This window comes from Plectropomus leopardus, chromosome 3, assembly GCF_026936395.1.
Source record: "Plectropomus leopardus strain MGB_pleo_1.0 chromosome 3, ASM2693639v1, whole genome shotgun sequence".
Lineage (NCBI taxonomy): Eukaryota > Metazoa > Chordata > Actinopteri > Perciformes > Serranidae > Plectropomus > Plectropomus leopardus.
Genome location: NC_142178.1, coordinates 36,746,530 through 36,762,652, shown reverse-complemented (window position 1 = coordinate 36,762,652; position 16,123 = coordinate 36,746,530). Strand labels below are relative to the sequence as shown.

General features: G+C 38.0%; 1 long non-coding RNA gene across 1 annotated transcript in view; it reads left to right on the top strand.

Annotated features, from left to right (window-relative positions):
• The window catches only part of LOC148190051 (uncharacterized), a 224,433-nt gene that overhangs the window by 66,586 nt on the left and 141,724 nt on the right, over nt 1–16,123 (top strand). Inside the window, exon 2 of the long non-coding RNA XR_015776157.1 lies at nt 9,741–9,811. This is a non-coding gene — a long non-coding RNA (uncharacterized LOC148190051). The remainder of the gene's footprint in view (nt 1–9,740; nt 9,812–16,123) is intronic.

The following is a 16,123-nucleotide window of genomic DNA, read 5'->3' as shown; positions in this document are numbered from 1 at the left end:
TATATAAATATAAATTACAGCATTATTAAAGTATGGAAATATGGATAAATATGGAAATTTGTTGGAATTAACATGAAGAAGAGGCTGGATACAGGATACTAAACTGTAATGTAACAAAACACATTTGAAAATCTTATTTTTAAAATAAAATTTTGAACACAAGTCATTGAAAATTGTTCCATTCTATAACTTGAAAATTAGTTTTTTGCTTTTATTTACTGGGGGTTGTTTTGATTGCTCGGAGGTATAAAATCATTATTTTTTTCTGGTGTGAAAAAAAAGGATATTTTTTAGTGTAGATCTGTAGGTAAACAAAATAAATAATATATAACAATGAGAGAGATGGCAAAAAGAGACACAGAATGTAAGTTCTCAGAAAACAAATAGCATGCAAACATGAATCTCACTCATTTTAACAAACAGACTTGATTTAAGACTATACAACTGCATAAATATTTAAGATGTATCACAGATCACAGAAATATGAGAAAGAAGTTGTATTACATTTATATAGTTGAGGCTTACAGACTATAATAAGTGCATTCAACCATGAAAATACAACAATTGCATCAAGCAAGTACATCATCTTTATCAAATAAGCTGAGCGGTTTCAAGTGATCAAATCTTATTTCTTATTTTTGAAGCCAATTTTCTAAAGTGGCCAAACAATGGACCCAAAAAAGACTTTACCCTACTGACTTACATAGGAAAGAAAATGTCTGTATATCAGTGGATACATCACAGCTCTTGCAGAATCACTAATTTCCCCATCAAGATTTGATCCATTCGTCCTGAAAAAAGTTTGGAAAGTCAAGTTAGCAGAGCAATAAAACGGAAGTATTCGGCTTGGCTGGTGAATCTGAAGTGCACTCGTTCTATTGGCCCAATGATGCAGAAGCTGCACAGATCATCCTGGTAATTTCATACTGGGGAAAAACAGCTTTTATTTGAGCTTCATGCACCACTGAGCAGCTTTTAAAGGAATGAACGGGGCAATACATTAATGCTCAATCCCAAGATGAATTGGGACACCCTACTTCTTGACATTAATACCCACTACAGAAGGGTAAGGTAAGTTTTATGAGGGTGTATTGGGATAAGAGTTATTTGACCTCACAGACATACCAAAAATTGGATGAAGGCTGAGTCAACCCAGTGACAGATCTTTGTTAAACTATGGTAAGCTATGCTTCAGTTTTAAGCAACCATATGTCAGAATGTGAACTTATAATGGCGTCTCTCTAAAATGAAGTAAGAAATTTACGGCAGAGTGCAGGGGCGAGCAGTCTGTTCAGACACTTTTCTGAAGCCGGCAGAGAGTTATAAATGTTCCAAAATCAAAACACCCTCAGCTGTTCACAGGATCCCATTTAGTCTGAAATGCCTCTAAATACCCTTCAGACAGCCATCCTCATCAATCTGATGCCATAATCCATCATTATGAATGCAGAGTGGGAGGCTTTGGTTCAAGGAAATAGCGCCTTTTGTTTCCAGATGAAAAATAACTCGATGGCTTTGACTTTCCTACAGTTGATGAGTGATGGTTTTGAGCAGAGAACAAAGCAGCAGGAACGGTATTACTCACATTTCAACTGGTAGGCTTGAGACTTTCACGAATAATGTGCAGCCTGATGGGAGAGCGGCCTCTTCACTTCTTCATGGGTTCGTGTTGTACAGGTTTTAGATGATGTGCCTGTGGGATACATCGCTTACTAACACTTTTTACTTTTTAATGCAACACACCCACTCTATTCCCAGCCGTGCTGAGCTTAGTGTGTTCCTGGTGCTGAGGATTTAAAAATTTAAATTTAAATTATTTATATATTTTAACAGTATTTCTTCCAGCTACAGGGAGAGAGAGTGAGTGTAATACACAAGGTTGAAAATAAAACGCACATTGTGTAAAATACAATTTCTTAGGGTGAAACCCTTTAAATTGGCTCTAAAAGCTTCCATGTCCAGAAAAGCTCCTGTGTGTTGAGTATTTAATTTAATGTTTTTACTCATTATTAATTACTGAATCCTTGCCACTAAAGGCATTTCGCAGATTCTCTGAAACAACTGAATTGAATTTTTTTTTTTACATAGATGAACTGAAAAAGTTTCCTTTCAGTATATCTAAAAGTCTTTCCAGATGAAGTATGAGTTTACAAATCAGGAAGACAAAAAATGGCAAAAGTTAGAGGAGCATTAGAGAGTATTATTTTCCCACCTTTGGGAAAATAAGTAAAGCTAAACAAAGTTTTTAAAAGATATGGTAAACTTCACCAAAATTCCTAAGAGGCCATACACATGCTGCATCTTTAACCGCCTGGAAAACACAAAGTCAGGCACTGGGTGCAACTCTTCTGCTCACTCTGTACCAACTTTCATGAGCGTTGAGGCAGGTTGCTTCTCTGGTTGCTGAAAAATAGGCGCTAGGACATGCGTGCAGCCTTCAATGGTGTTGGTGTGTAAGCACTTCTCTATTGAAACTAACCCTGTTGAAAATAACAGCTATGCCGCTTTAGTTAGTCAAAGATGGTGTTCGGCAGTCCTAACCCAGTTCTTGCTGGTCTTTGATGTTTTAGGATAGTGGGCCACCAGCCCAACGTGCTGCGTGATCAGCTTGTCAAGCTGCACACATTTATCTTTATGCATATCCCATGACAGTGGACTTAAGTGATTTATGCCTTTTGCTTTTCAAACTTCCCCCTCATGACACTGTCCGTTCTCCATACTCAAGGTTATTGATTTGGTTTCAATTTTACAGAAACTTCAATGGATAAATGAGCTGGAGTGACTATCATAAGCTGGTATTACCAGCTACACCATCAAAGATATGCAAAAACATCTTAAAATGGTCAAGCTGTGTTTTTTTTCGGCAGGGAATAGAAATGATCATGCAATAAACATGGGAAAAGGGCCCTAAATTTCCTTCAACCTCATTGGTTACATTTTCGGAAGGCAATTTACTGGAAAGGGCAACAAAGAAAGGCAGAATTTGAAAATGTACCCTCATCATGCAGCTCTCCCCTCTCCTAAGCCCCTCCCACCAGATCAGCGTTCCCAAAACGTCTCTTAGAGTACCACCTGTCCTGTCCTGCATGTTTTAGATCTCTCCCTGCTGCAACACAGCTGATTCAAATGATGAGCTTGTTATCAAGCAGCTGCAGGAGTTCATAATGAGTTGATTATTTGAATCAGCTGTGTTTGGAGGAGGGAGAGATCAAAAACATGCAATATTTGAGGAGATGTTTAGGAAACGCCACAGTAGATAAACAAAGGTATGCTAGCACTTCATACAGTAACTCAGTATAACTTTTACATTAATATATTAAACACGTTCTCATGGTAGATCATTTGCTTTCCCTGCTCTAGCTCTCAGTTTATCAGACCAAAAATGAGACAAGAATTAACACAGTCCCTCTCTCATCTCTGAAATATCACGCCAATATTAAGTTTTATTTATTGTCAGGCTCTCTCTTAGACTTTTTGATTAGTCCATATTATTATTTTTGGATCACTTTGCAGTGAGGAAATTTGTTACCAATGCTGAAATAGCAACTTTTTCCTCAGGATTTCTCACCCCCCTTCGCTGAGGGGATGTTCATGCACAGCTGCATTTGTAGAACAGCCAAAATTTTCTCTTTAAAATAACCTGTGATTAGTGAAAGTCCCTGTCACTGGTTGGATTTCCTAAAGCCTGAAAACAGAGCCAAGAGAAGGTTTCCTTCCAAAAAAAGAAAAACATTAAACAGGACAAAGACCCTCAACAAAGACTTTTAACGTCAAAACAAGACCCTCACATTTATACTCTATACCAAACAAATAGACTCAGCTATATCTCATACCCAGTATATATACAGCATAGAGAACAGGTTTTTCATATTTTGTGTTCTCTAACATCCTCATCCATTTCCTATCACAAAATAAATAAATGAATAAAATAAAACTTCCACCAGATTCTGACCACATAACTTACTTTTTATAGCTTTCTTCTTCCCAAGAAAAAAAAAAACAATGCAAGACACATAAAAACCAAAACTCTCAAGCGCTGGTACAACTTCTAAGTCAACTTTTATTATTATTTTAATTATTTTATTATTATTTATTACTTTTCTTTATTATCAAAATTATCCCCTTGAGCCCCATTTATGAATATTAATATTATAATAATAACATCTCAATCTTCTTGAAAGTATTTATGCATTTATTTGTGTTTTTTACACAAAAAGAGACTGTAAAAATATAAATTTCTATACAAAAATGAATATAAATATAAATATCAATATAGTTACACACCCTTTAACCTATATATATTGATATTAATATACATATTTACAACTTGATACATCAGTAAAAATATATATTAGTATGTCAGATATGAATACAAATATACTCATATATCCATGCATAATATAAATACTAGGGGTGTGAATCTTTCAGTATCTCATGATTCAAATCAATTTCAATTCTTGGGATCAAAATTCTAGTCATTGCGATGTGTTTAGCATTGATGCTAATGTGCTTTTATCACCGAAATATGGATAAAATATGGACGGAGGACACCCAATATCGGATCTATCATTATGGATTTATTACCGTACAAACACCCGAATTCCCAGGCTGGATTCTGAGGCTTCTAAAAGAGCTACGGTGCATCAGAGACATCCCTCTGAACAACACAGCCGGCAGCTTTCACCGGCGAAAAAAAGTAAGACGAGCCGACAAACGGTCTCAAAGTTATTAAGGGTTTAATAAATGATACAAATTTTAGAGGGACATGAATAGACTATATTTAGTAAATACAGTCTATAATCGATGTTTAGGAATTTTGAATCGATTCTGAATCGTTAAAAACAAGAATCGAGATTCTCATGTGAATCCCCCCCCCCTTAATAAATACATTATTATCGTATTCTATATTGTCAAATTATAACATGTAAAGTTTTTACACATGTCGCATAATAATAACTTTTCTCAGGACCTTGTGGGCATGTAAAACCTGATTGACTAACTTCTCTCACACTTACCTGTTGGCAGCTGCACCTACACTGTTATTAGTTTCACCTGGAGGTCTAATCAGTCAAGGTAACTGAAAACACCTGTGTGGGTTTGACATGCCATTAAATTTACATGAGAAATGTTTGCTGAAGATGTATTCTCTTTAAAGTTACTCTAGGCCTGGTGCTAAAAAAAATAAGAGGAAAACTAAAGGAATCTTGAATGGCTTTTATTTTGAGAGTGTCAGCACTGGTGCGACTCTAAGACAATTAACTGTGAGTGTAAATACAGTTAATTCAAAAGAAATATCTGCAGCACTTCAGCAGTTAAAAGCTGAAATACTGAGTTAATTAAACACCTTGTAATACTATGGAAACCACAGAAAGTAATACTCACATATCTTTACAATAGCATTCATACGCCCACAGAGAATATCAGTTTCTTGCTGTAAGCCATACAGTAGATTTAGGTTTTTTTTCTGCTGTATTCTCAACAGAGAGAAGAAAAAAACAGACATTTTCTGCTGGGAAATAACACGGCAAGAACAGCTTTGAGCTGTACAGCAGCAAGTTAACTTTTCAGCAGTATGCAGTAATGCATCCTCATTTCATGTCGTTCTAGGCCACATACTGTAGGAAATGTGTTGGAAAGGATATGTTTTAAGGATTAAGTTTTGTTTTCTTGTGCAAACAAGTGATAAACTGAAAATGAGACAGAAGAAACCACCAAGGGACTGTGTGGGCGAGGGAACTGAATCCCAACGGGATTGAAAGAAAAAATATTTCAACCTATAAAAGCTGACAAATATATTAAACAAATCAAGTGGGAACAGAAGTGTTGCAGATATACTCAAATTGCTTTTCCTGGGGGCCACTTTTGCAAAACGATTTGAGGGCAGGGGCCACTCAAAGCAGCCTCATACAAGTTCCTAGGACTTTAGGAAGTTTCTAGGATTTTACGATGTTTCTAAGATTTTAGGATGTTACTAGGATTGTAGGACATTTCCCACATTTTAGGACCTTCCTGGGATTTTAGGACATTTCAATGATTTCAGGACCTTTGTGGGATTTTAGGACTGAGGGTGCGGGGAATCCTCTTCTTCTTCTTTTTGATAAACAAGCTCCATTTTGATGCTGTTTTATGCACTCTAGCACCTTAAGTATACAAAAAGTACCAAAGCAAATCACAAAGTGAATAATTCTTTTTTTTATTGTGAATATGAAAATGGATGGAGGGCCACCCTGCACCTTAATGGGGACCAGATTTGGCCCACAGACCACAAGTTGAGTATAACTAAAGTAGAGGATATAAAACAGCGAAAAAAAATATTAAAAAATATTTAAATTGTGGCATCACAGCACTTGTCACAAATGTATGTTGAACTGCTTTAGTGGCTTCATCTTAAGAGTGTTAATAGATTCTCATAGCAGCATTGTAACTCGTATCAGTATTCAAACACACACACACGATTATAATTGTCTAATCAAGTGTCCTCTCGTCTGGCTAGCATCTTTAGCGAGCTCTCTCTATCGCTAATCAGCTCATTAAGACACCATTATAATCAGCCCAACTCTGGCATACTGCAGATGAGACGCTAGATTAGCACAGTAAACAAAATATGCCGGATATGGACGAGGGAGGTGCAGGAAGATATCAGCAGGTTCAAGAAAGAGGAGAACGATGAGGAGGAGGAGGGAGGAGACGCAGAGAAAGTTGGCTTTAGAGGCAGTTTTTGAACTTATTAAGCAAACATTTTGACATGTCACAGCAGGAAAAGCACAGGTGTGATTACTAACAGTTCTTATTTATGCATTTTCGTTATGCATGCTGGCTCACTGTCATAGCGTACTGAGACACTTGATGGAACTGAGCCATCGTTTAAAAAGTGGTTTCACCTGTGTTTTTCCCACTCTGACAAGTCAAAATTTCTGCTGTGCAAAAGGTCTGTTGGGACCTTAAAGGAAACAGAGGCATTGTTAAAGTTATAATTTACACCTGTGCTTTCCCTGCTGTGACAAGTCCAAATGTCTGCCAGTAATTAAGGCTTTATTTACTCGCCTCCTTCTTACTCCATTTTTATTCTGTGTAGACTGACCTAATGTCTAATGTCATTAATGCACCTTAATGTTTTGTGCCTCGTGTGTCTGGGCAGCAGTTCTTTAAATGATAAAGTTAAATTAATTTTTTATTGAACTTTATCTAGTTTGTTTCTTTATATTCTTTGCTCTTTCCAGCGAGGACAACTTTGAAAATAAGTGTTTTTAGTAATGCTTCATATGGCATTTTTTTTTGTCATAACTCCTTTAAGTCCTACTTCTAAAACTCAAAAAATGCATTCATTCAAATTAAGAAATGTTGTACTCTGCTGCTAAGACACATTCATTTTTTTCTGTTTTCTGTCAGTAAATATAAGAAACTCACACTGGTACCGTATTTTTACTTGGTATTAACATGTAATCTGTATCTGGATTATGACATCTAATTACTGGCTTTTGCATTTACAGATGGTATCAACTATCTTGTTGTGATTAGACGTGCAACTTTTGCAATTTATCTTGGCAGATTCTGATCTCCATTTTTTAAAGTCTGACCTACTTTCCTTATTTTGGCTGTTCTGCATGGATGTCAGGCTAAGTGGGTTGGGCTTACCCAGGGGGTGGAGCCTGTGTGAGTCTGTAAGGGAGTGGGCGAAAGTGATTAAGAGAGACAATTCAGACCAGGTGCGGAGCCCCCAGTTTCTCAGAGATGTTTTCTGAGTGCTGCGAGAAAGACAAATGGTGGAGTTTCATTCTTTTACCATGAAGTTTGTTTTTTTTTAATATCAACAAATGAACAGTCAATAGAGTTCTGAAGAGAAGCAATGTTGTATCACGGAGAGAGCAAGCTGACTGAGTGAAAGATGGGTCAGGGCTGGGACAGCGTAGCAACAGGTAGACCCACGTCCCTCACCTTTAGCCTGGGAGCCAAATGCTCACTCTCCCGTTATATGTCTACTATATATCTACTAATGTATTGCAATTTGTCAAACATTTATTTTGAAGTTGCTGGTTCTCTTTTGTCCATGTTTTTTAAAGAAATCTAACCAATTTGCTCAGGTTTCAAAGAGTTAATGGCTTGGTTTCAGGTAAGTCTATGTTTTCTTCCAATCCCGATTTTGAGCCTCATGTTTGGGACATACATATTTGTGGCTATATAGAGAAATATCTCTTGTCAAAGCATTACCCTTTGAAGGTGGATCTCTCAGATGAGACCATAAAAGCTTCCTCCATCTCCTGATTCGCATGCAAACACACCATGTTTGCTCTTTCTTGGTCTTATTTTATCTCCAGCACCATTAACCTTTCCTTCCTCTCACTATGAGGCTACCGGGCTAATGCTAATCTGCTTGCGTCTTTGGGTTGCGCGGCAACAAGAATCCTCTGACGCTCCTTGCTCACCGCGACCTCTTGTTCTCTCTGCTGCTAATGATGCACACAGGTTTACACCGTGGCCAGGAAAGACGTTCAAATATACATATCCTGTTTGGACACTCAGGTCGTGTCTGGCTGAAAAATCTCAATAATCTAACCAGCTCCTCACGCCTAATGCTACACCTTCCTCACCAATCACCTTCTCTTCGATCCTCCTCCTTCTGTTTGTTTATCCCTTCAGCTCTTCATGTCCCTCACTCCCCTCCGTCCTCCTCCCCTCTGCATCACACCACTTCTCACTTATTGCTTTGTTTTCAGCCCCCCTTGCATTTTCCCTCTCTGGCAGGCTCTTTCAATTTTTTTAATATGGCTGCCAGTGTTGGACGTGTCATCAGTCTGGCTGTGTTTGGCCCTGCCGTGAAAGCCTGTTGGTTTTTACAGACGTAAAGGCTTCGGGTTTGTCTGATTTGGTTCATGCGGCAGAGACTTCACTCTGAGCTGCTGTAGGGCCCCAAAGCTATACATCGAAGAAAGCCATGACACTGAGGAAAGTGGTTTTATGGCTCTAGTGATTCTCTGAGATATTTTTGACTTCGGTGTAAGAACGAAGCTTGTGGCTAAGCAGTTAAGTCCCTCAGCTGGTGTTAAATCCAGTGTCTTGTGACATTAGGTTTTGAAATGTTATATCAAACACAATAGGACTGTGGGGACATTAAAGTGATTTTTATGGGTAGAATTGGAAATCTGTTTTAAACACACATTCTCATCGTAACTCGTCCCATGGTGCTACTCTGTCAGTGACCTTCTGCGTCTACTTTTAACGTTTTTGGTATCCTGCGTCAGCAGTTTATGCTCTGGGATGCTGTTACCATGATGTCAACAAATGCACATTGTGAGATGATGCAACACATACTAACGAATGTGGACCGTTTCGATGGTTAGGATTAGGCAACAAAGTCACAGTGTAGAAAGTGTAGAAAAAAACCTGTCACATCCACACAGAAAGTGGTATAACAATTAATTATCCCATATCCCAAAACAGGCTACCCTCTAATGATAAGATGTGGTAACCACTAAAACTTTCATATCATTATTTTTGTGTGTGTTTAATTTATCAGTGCTGTAAACAAAACAAATGACCCTCCATTCATCATTTTATTAGGGAGTCCAAAACCAACAACCAAACCATATTACTGAAGGTCATTAAGTAAATAAAATACTTTTGGAATTTTAGGAATTTGAGTGAATGCCCTTTTTTGTTTTATGTTGTCCAAATAATTCTCTAACCATGAAGATATGTTGCATTTTCTGATCCTTACTCTTTTTTGTTATTTCTAACTCTAGTGGCAAATCACTAAAAGAGATGGACAGAAAGAAAAGGGATGAAATGAAGATCTAAAGAAGGAATCAGCAAGGTAAGCAAGGACACAAAAAAGGGATTAAGGGAGGTTATGAAGGTAACAATGAAGGTGATACCAGGCAGCAACTTATACAAAGAGATTTCAGATAAATGTAATGCAATACAAAGTGTAATATCTATCTATAAAATAAAGAATTGTTGTAAATTTCCCTAAAAACAAAATTCAAGTGCTTCAGAATTATACTTAATGGCTCAATTATCCCATATTACAAAATGTACTTTCTTCAAAAGAAATGGCTACCAAAGCATCAGTTTTTTATATAATAAGAATCACAAATGACATTTCATCCAACACTACAAAGTTGTCAGAAAACAATTACCAAACCATATTTACCACCAGAGGTCCTTATGAAAGTGGGGTATTTAGGGAATTTTAAGCACTTGAGTAAATGGACTTGGTTTACACCAACAAGAAACTTTTACTTTTTTATTTGTAACCTCTGTGACTCCGAGTTTCTTGAGTGCGTTCACGACAAGTGTTAACAGAGGCAGACATTTAAACAGAGAAAGACAAATACTTTTATGGAACTGACGGTGGCCTTCACAAAAGATTACTGGCGTTCTGTTAAACTCTTGTATGTTGCGCTGACCTCTCTCTTCATATTGGGTAATACAATGAAATGTTTACAACCTCAAGTAACCTGTGTGTGTAAAGATACCGCCACGAGCTCATCCATCTCTGAGACACATCCATCTCCTGAGTGTGATGCTTCTTCTTCCCTTACAGTCAGCAATAAAAACCGGGGTCAGGTGCTGCCGGTTGGTTTATTGAGTATTGGGATAGCTGACTAAGAGCAGGGCAGGTGCTCCATGAATCAAACCACTCGGATCTTAAAAAATTCAGCACAACTTCATGCATTTTAAAGTATATTTATATCCCATAAAATATTTGAAAAATGCAACTTGCTGGCAACACTTGAGTCCACTGAGTCCAATATGAGAAATTCTTTCATCTGTACTCTGCAGTCTTCACTTATTGAGTTTTTCCACCAAGCACTTTCTAAAAGCATCAGCAGGAAGCCAGCAAACACAGCTGTATGTAGTCATTGGCAATCACACAGTGATGTTAAATACCTGAGCCGCTGGAACATGTGACAACAGCAAAGACCTCTGGGGACTGTGTTTTTACAAATTATTGATGGGCTACAGTGTAGAACCAGCAGATAGATGAATGGTAGTCTGTAAAGAGAAAACACACATCCCACATAGTAACCAAACTGTGAAAATAGTCAGCAAAATAAACAGCAATAAAGTGGATATGAGCAGGGTGTATGTGCTGCTATAAAACACATCATATTATGAATGTTTGGCATTCATGAAGGAGTCTATGATGATAATTATCTGGTGACTTGAGCACTACTACAGTTGAGTATTTACAGTAAGTTTGTGTTGTTTGTTTTGTTTTTTTTTATTATCGCATGCAAATGACACAAAACTAACTGTTTCATCTTTAATTGAAAAAGTATATATCGTTCCGCCAGCCCTTACTTTAGACTTAATGCTTCTTTGCTGTGGCCATTTCTGCTACAATGTAAGAAAACACCTGCTGTTAGGTAACTGTTTTTTGCTAATTATTTGTCTGTTTATGAAAATATATTTCATTTCACCTCTGCAGTTCCTACTTGGTGCATGTCTGCAAACTGTATGATAGTCCTGCTACTGTGAGGTGAATGAAAAACAAATGCTAAATGGTCTTTCTTGATTAACCTGTATTATGTAAATCATATAGTATATACTGAAAGACAAGCCGAGGACCATTTAAAATCAGTCTAAGGGCCACAATTTGCCATTTGGCCAGACTTCAGACATTACTGTTTTAGGCAAAGAACTTAAATTAACATTTACAGGATATGAGTTTTCTGTTCAGTTATATAAAGTAACTTTTGAAGGTTGTGTTTTCATATCCAAGAAAGTGTCTCTTCACATACACACTGCATGTTTGTAGCTACTTGTGAGCACCTTTGCTTAATACACATTACAATCTAAGGTCTATCTTATGCAGGGTTTACACACTGGACACAGTTGACCCTTGGGCTGGACTTTAGAAATGGAGAGAGTTGTTTTGCAGGTGCAAATTATTATTAATTAGCATTTACAGGACATAGTTTTTCTGTCTAAATATTTAGAGTAACTCTTTTAGCTTGTATTTTCATTTGTAAGAAAGTGTGTCTTTGCATACACATAGGCATGTTTATAGTCAGTTGTGAGGACTCTTGCTTGAGGTCAAACCTGCGGTCGCCGAGTTGAGGACACAGCCTCTGTACATGGGATCTATTTTCTTTGCCAAACCATAAGTGACTCTGGCAAGAAAACACACTGATAATCTATTATGGATGATATAAAGAATATTATATATACTATGCATGATGTGATTCTAATGAATTGTGTATGCAGTATGCATCCCATGCTTCCTTATTCCACATCTTTGTCAGATGTGTCCAATCAGAAAGTGAGTGGGATGAGCAAACACACACATACACACACACACACACACACACACACAAGAGGAGGCAGAGCTTTACGTATGATAAGAAGAGTACAGAGGAGCAGAATGACCTGCTGACCAATGCAGAGAAATGCACTACTAATGTTAAAGGCCAAAGGAAAATTAAAATATTAAGGCACTTCTGTATTTAATGTGAGTATGGTGTTAACCAAACCTAACTCCCTCATTGACTTTAACATCATATCTCAAACAACAGTTTAAAGAAGTGAAAAAAATGACAAAATGCCCTCGCTTTCACAAAATGTCCTCACTCTCCAGGTCTAAGAGTTTGTCCTCACAAAGTAGAGCCACAAGAACAGACACACAGAAGTGTGATTTATGAGATAACATAACAGTACAGGACCTCACTTGTTTAATGCAGCAGTATATTACCTCACCCGGCAGTGCTCATGCTGTAAACAACAGTATCGTGACAGCAACACCGACCATCTCAGTTCATTTGAAGGCAGGTCACTTCCATTTTTATGAATTTCTTTTAGATCAATCCACTTCAAACACACCTTGATTGATTTAGAAATATTTATTGATTTTATATGAGCAATGTTGCTCTTCTGTGCTGAAGCAGGGCTTCAGGACTTTTTAACTAATGAGCTAACTAATGGAGTAATTTGGTTGCTGTAGCAGCTTACAGTACCAACAGATATGAGCAATTAAAATATCCACATATGCTAAAAGCTATACAAAAGAAAAACAAACAACACAAGCACTGCAATCAATTGATAAAGAGATAAATAGATAGTTGTGGAGAGATTATCTGCATGCTTTCAAAGTGACTTACGCATACAATTCTCAATACAGCATGACCAGCCTATATTTTGGGTGCAAAAGCATCAGCATTAACAGTCTGTGTTCTTAACTGCTGCTGAACTGTAGAATAGAAGTTTTGTACTGGTATTGGGGATAACAAGAGGATATATTAAGGGCGTTGTCCAATTTAAATGTTGCTCATTCCCAAAGAGTGTTTTCAACTACACCAACAGATAAACTGTAATCAAAGTAACACCTTTCTAATAAAGCGTATCTGACTTTAATTTAAAAAGTCATCAGTGGAGGAGGATATACTGCATTAATGTATTTTTATTTAAAAGAAATATATTACATATGATTTAATTTCTATTTATTCATATTATTGTAAGCTGCAGCACTCCGCCTGACCCCTGAGCCTGTTTTGAAACAGTTGGAAGCTGCGGTCCAAACAGTGCCAGTGTTGGCCATATTGCCCATCGGTCTAGTCGGTCACAGTGTGTTGACTCATTGGCTGCAGCTTCCGCAATGTTTATCATGCCAGCACGGAGAGCACAAACAGTCTGTTGTTGGCTGATTGTTACTGTCGCTGGCTGGGTCTCGCTGTTTTACCCAAAGGTCGGTGAACTGTCATGGACTGAGAGGGAGTACATGGATGAGGCAATCGGATGGTGATGAATCACATTTTGGGCGAAAATAAATGTGTCATCATAGGTGTGTTTGTGTGTTGACATGGCTGCTATAATCCTTATGTATTGTAGCATGAGGGGGGAACTGCATTTTGACATTTTGACAGCTCACATTCCCACCTGTCAATCTCCCACTTTTGTCCTCACTCTGTCTGACTCTTTTTCCTGAAACATGCCCAAAGTACAAACCGCACATGGATGCTTCAAGCTGCACAAAGCAGATTTAACGTGTTGTATTCCTACATGTAGCCTGAAATTGCAGTCCTGATGTAAACACCTGCTGCCTTTTTAGACCTGGCAAAAAGAGGTGGCACACAAATAGAAAATGTATTTTGAGAATGACGTGCTCACCCCCCTTAAGGCTTGAAAGATGACTTCAAAATTGGTACGTTGTGTGTCAGCAAAGTGCTGCTTTTGTAGTCGGCTTAGAAACGTGTGTCCACCAAAGTGTGTTTTTCCCAACTGATAACGCCAGATGCTCCTTACAAAACACCCAGCTGGAAACGTTTTGGAGCAATATATATATATATATATATATATATATATATATATATATATATATACATAAACATACTGTATTTCTACTCTATTGCTGTTGATCAGCGCTTGTACTTCTAACATTTGCCCTTTGGTCTTGTGGTATTTGATTGGATGGCTTGGTAGAAAGTGACAAGTGCAGAGTTTTACCCAAAGTTGAACACTTTTCAACTTGCTTATGGGATTTTTATATATGTATTGAGTTGTTACTTAAGTGTTCTACCATCCACGTGTAGTTTCCATTTTCCATTTTCTTTATGCATTACATTTTGAAAGCACACTCAAAAATCAAGCCCTCTTTAGAAAATAATGACTGTTTCACTTTGCAAATATAAACACACTCCATCTCCTAGTGTAGACATGCAAGTACACATACAGTAAAAAAGTAGGTAAGTACTAAATTGAATTAACAAAATTACAGTCAAATGTATAGAGCTTTAATTTCAAGTATAAAAGGGGACTAAGTGATTATTTCTATTTTGCAGTGAAAACAGATAGTGTAGGATTGGGGCACAGCTTGAGGGGCACCATGTCCAGCTTTATTAGTACACTGGAAACAAGACTGTCAGCTGTCATGACAGTCCCGTTTAAACAGCCTCCCGCTGTATCACCTTCAGGACAAAAGACAGGTGTTAAAAGTCCACTGGGACTAAAAAACTCATGTTGAGAATTTATAATTACGCAGTGCACATTCAAAGCATACGCTGTACTTCTTTGAGCAGCTGCACTAAACCCATCAGTGCCAACAGCATGATACTCTGTCACTTACACTATCACCTCATGCATGTATATAATGGAGTCAGCATATGCTCGGCCCATATACACACGCATACATACACACACATAGAGGCTACTCAGCAGGACATGTGCTGACACTTTCCCTGGGGGCCCAGTCCTGCTCACTGCATGCATGCATATAGACACAAATACGTACATTTGATTTACATTTAGCTGATGCTTTCATTTACAATGACTTACAACGGAGCACACACACACTTGTGGACACTGACACAAAGAAAGAGACAGGGACATGAAACAAATGGCCCCAAGGTTCTGCTTTCCCCTCTCCTCCGACTCCCAGGGTGCCACATCTGAGCTGGTATGAAGGCAAAAAAAGTAGTTGAGAGTGTGTGTGTGTGTGTGTGTGTGTGTGTGTGTGTGTGTGTGTGTGGACAGGAAGGAAACGCGGTAGGAAGGTATACCAGAATAGAACAGTTGGTTCACAGACACTTTTTGTTATTTTGGGCGCTTTCATGGTACTATTTATGTGACGGTCAAAGGCAGAGCTCTCACCTTCTTCACACTGTCTGCTGGCCCCCATTTTCTTGAAGTGTGATGCAGTGCGGCAGAAGAGGCTCAAACACAGCAGAGATTCTCTGATTAACTGTCCTTGTCTTGGAGTATCTTGTGTTTGCTCCGGTGAGAGTCCACATGCAGTTGGTGACAGCGTTCCCACCCAGCGTGTTGTCAGAGGCTCTGCGGCTCTGCAGAGCGGGCGGGCAGCAGTGTGATGCAATGTAGTGCAACGCATTGTCACACAGCACAAGGGCTATCATGCCCTACAATGACACATTAATAATAACAAACATTTTATACTGATGCACAGTCAACATTAAATGCAAAGTGGCAGTTTTACCAGTCACTATCTGCAGCTATTTCCTAAAACACAATAAAAAAATAAAAAATAATAGGAATTTTCAGTAAATAAAAGCTTCTTTTTAAGTGCTTTAAATACCCCCCTTTCAAGTACTACTGCATTAATTCCAGTGTTCACTCTTACATCAGTCAATCTGCTATCAGCTGTTTCATTTAGTCTTTATCATCAGTGGCT